This window comes from Vulpes lagopus, chromosome X (genome assembly GCF_018345385.1).
Source record: "Vulpes lagopus strain Blue_001 chromosome X, ASM1834538v1, whole genome shotgun sequence".
NCBI classification, from domain to species: Eukaryota; Metazoa; Chordata; class Mammalia; order Carnivora; family Canidae; genus Vulpes; species Vulpes lagopus.
The window spans coordinates 117,529,110-117,532,462 of NC_054848.1; the positions used below are offsets into that span (position 1 = coordinate 117,529,110).

The 3,353-nt window shown below is 50.7% G+C and overlaps 1 long non-coding RNA gene across 1 annotated transcript; it reads left to right on the forward strand.

Moving 5' to 3' along the window:
* The first annotated feature begins 32 nt into the window (after nucleotides 1–32).
* Nucleotides 33–593, forward strand: LOC121482817. Its single transcript, XR_005985641.1, has 2 exons — nucleotides 33–181; nucleotides 344–593. It is a non-coding gene; the product is annotated as an uncharacterized LOC121482817 (long non-coding RNA).
* The last annotated feature ends 2,760 nt before the right edge of the window (nucleotides 594–3,353 follow it).

Below are 3,353 nucleotides of genomic sequence, written 5' to 3' on the forward strand. Positions count from 1 at the left end.
GGAGCGGTGGGCGGTTCGTGGGCGCAGCCAGGGGTGGGCGGGGCGGGAGTGGGTCCCCGGGAGCGACGCGGGGGCTGGGACTGGGCGGCCTGGTAGTGTCTGACCCCCGTGCGACAGGCATCCAGTCGGCGCCGCAGCGGTGTGAACAGCGTGGCTGCCCCAGAGACCTCAGCGACCTCAGGTGACTCTCAGAATGGACTCCGAGAATACGGAGGCGGGGAGGGGCGGCGGGGACGTGTTGGGTGCGGCCTGCCCCTTGGGAGCTGATGGCAGGGGCGGGCGAGTCTCCTTCCAAGCCACCCTGGGACGGCCAGCGGGGTCTTCATCTGAACTTTTTTTGCAGGTGAGAAGAGAAATTCTCCTGTGTTTCCTGCTGCGCCTCTAACCTGACCTGTGCCAGATGAAGCCAACGGCCCTGTCGGTGCTGTTTCCTATCCTCTACCTCCCAGTCAGGGGCTCCACACACTCAGTGTTGTGGCGCTTTGCTCTTTGGGTTCCCTTACCCTCACCCTCCTTCCGCAGTTGCTTGGTGACCGAGTCCTGTGTCCCTGCCTCCCACATGCCTGATCAGAATAAATTCTCCTCTTGCTGTCCCCAGTGCTACTTCCTTGAGTTCAGGCCTGCGGTCTGCACCTCCCCACCTGCCTGGACATTTCCGTCTTTTTTCCTTTTTTGGGGTCACTTTTCCAGAATATTCAGGTCACCCCTAGTACATCTGGGTGGCCTGCAATTTAGCCTTTTATGGACACCTTTTACAAAGCACAAAAACCTCTTTTTCAGCTACCCCTCTCCCTCCCAGTTCCCCATCTTTATCCATGGAACAAAATGAGCAGTGAGAAATGAAGTACACAGAGAATCCTTAAGGAATTACAATTTCTGGAAGAATCTCTGGTGCCTCTGGTGTTTCCTGATTTCTCTCCTAGCTGGGTACATTGCCTATATGACCCAGGAACTTTTCTAACTCCTCTCTGGCCCCTGTGTGACCCCAACTTAAGTTAACTAACATTTAAGTTAACTAACTTAACAGGCCTAGCTTAACTGTGCTTCCTAAAACACAACTCTGCCCAGGACTTGCTCTGGCTCCTTATGCTTAGCATTCAAGTGCCTAAACCAATCTGGCCTCAGTTTGTCCATGTGTCAAATGAGGATAATAAAACAGTCCCCAGATTGTGAGATTACTATGAGCACTGAATGGGCCCATCTTAGCCATCATCCTAAGCTCCTTGAGGCTGTAGTCATAACACGACCTTGTTCACGACAGCCCTCCTGTCTTCTTGGGCATAGGTGCCCCTCCAGTCTCGCTGCCTGGATACTCCCCCAGTTCCCAGCACTCAGTGCCTCTGCCCTCTGCACTGTTTTCTCATGGCGGATACCTTCCTTCACTTCCTGTGGTCTCATGAAGCTTCTACTAACTGTCTGAGCCTAGTCGCAAGACCTGATTTTTCTTCCTGACAACTTTCCAGAACCTTGTCTGTGGTACTGCTTTTGTGCAAGGTTACCTCGGGCAGTTTCTGTTCTCTGTGTGTGTGTGTGTGTGTGTGTGTGTGTGTACACGTGTGCCCAGTTACTACAACTAGACTGGATTCCATCTGAAAACAAGGACTCTGTCCACTGCACCTTTGTCCTATCCTCAGAGCCTGTTTCTGCCAATGGAGACACTCACTAGATGTTGACTGATGATGGTGATAAACTGTCCAATTCGAGTCAGCCAGGATTCATTGGCTCTACCATGACGAGCTACTGGACCATGCTGGACTTGGCGGATGGGTGGCATAGGCCCTGCCCTGGACTCAGTGCATGCTAGTTGGATAAGAAAGGCAAGTATGTCAGTAACTCTCATTTAAGGTAGGACCAGACATCATCCACAAAAAGAACTATCTGTGAAGTGCTACGAGGCCTTAGGGGAGGCCAGCGTGCACCTCACTGGGGGATCAGGAAGTTTGGAGAGGCAGGCTGGGTCTGAGCTGTGTATTGAAGAATAGGTAGGATTTAAGGAGTTGGTGATCCAAGGTTCCCATCCTGAGAAGCCTGCTCCTGCCTAGAAAGACGGGAGATTGGTGACGAGGAAGACTAGCTCAAGCATAGAAGTAGGCAATGGTGCTTCTGACATCTTACTTCCTTTAGTCCTTGAATCAACCTGGCGATCTAGCTGCTGTTAGATCTGCTTGCCAGGTGAGAAAACCAAGAGCACAGAGGCCAAAGGACTTGGCTAAGATCTCTCACTTGGCCGGGGGTGATTTAAACTCAGGGTTGGAATTTAAACTCAGGATGGGCCCACCCAGAGTCCGTGTGGCCATCATACATGTTGGGAACACATGAAATGCACTCTGAACCTGGTGCCAATGCTGTCATCCTGCTGCTGTGAGTTATGCTTCTGAAGGGTATGGCTGGCCCTGGGCCTAGTATGTGTTCTCGTTTCCCATTTGCAAGACCATGGCTCAGCCTCCACCTGCTTCAGCTCCTTCCAGCTCCAATGCAATGTGATTTGGGGACTTTGAATTGTGTTGCTTGCCTGTGAGCTGGTCTGCTTCTTTCAGATTATAGGAGGGAATCAAAAGAGTACGTATTTCACAGGATATGCTTTATGATGGCTGTCAAAGAGTCAATTCTGTTGACTCCGCTGTGCCTGGTGCTCTCTGGAGTATAAGGAGAAGCTGAATCAAAAGGGAGATGAAGAGTCTGTTGTGTTACACAGCTGCCCAAAGGCACTATCCTTAAATTTTCATCCCCAGTACTATAGTTGAGAAGTGTCAAATCGGGCTTATGCATTTATTTTTACACTTGACTGTCTTGCTGATGATTCTCCAGGATGATCCAGGGTACCAGACTTTCTGTCACAAGTCTGTCGCTTGCTTCTAGGGATGTGTGTGGTCCAGGGCCATGTGACTTTAGAAACTGTATAACCATATAATTTAATGTCAGTTGTTTCCTTCTACATCTTCCTACTGGGTAGAGCAGTGCTGGTGTGGAGGCGAGGGAGTGCTGGTGTCATCTGTAGTCTCAGCAAATCTACCCTCTTGGACATTCTGATGCCTCTGTCCTCTCCTCCTTCCTTCTCCCATCCCAGCAGAACTACTTACTGAAGCACATCCTGTTTGTAAAATAACTGGCATTCATCTCAAATTAAACCCAGAGTAGTGCTATCAGTTTACCCCTAAAATGTCTAACCATGGTGACCTGCTTCCCATACCCACGGAGGGTGGGGGTGGGATATGCTACCTAGAGGGCCAATTCGAGCTTGAGCAACATCTGACGCTATGAATGGTAGTCTGGGAATTCAGCTTTGACCCATCCTGGAGGTTGTCTTTCTTGGCTGCCTCTTGGGTTCCTAGCCTGCTCCATCTGGTTCTGTG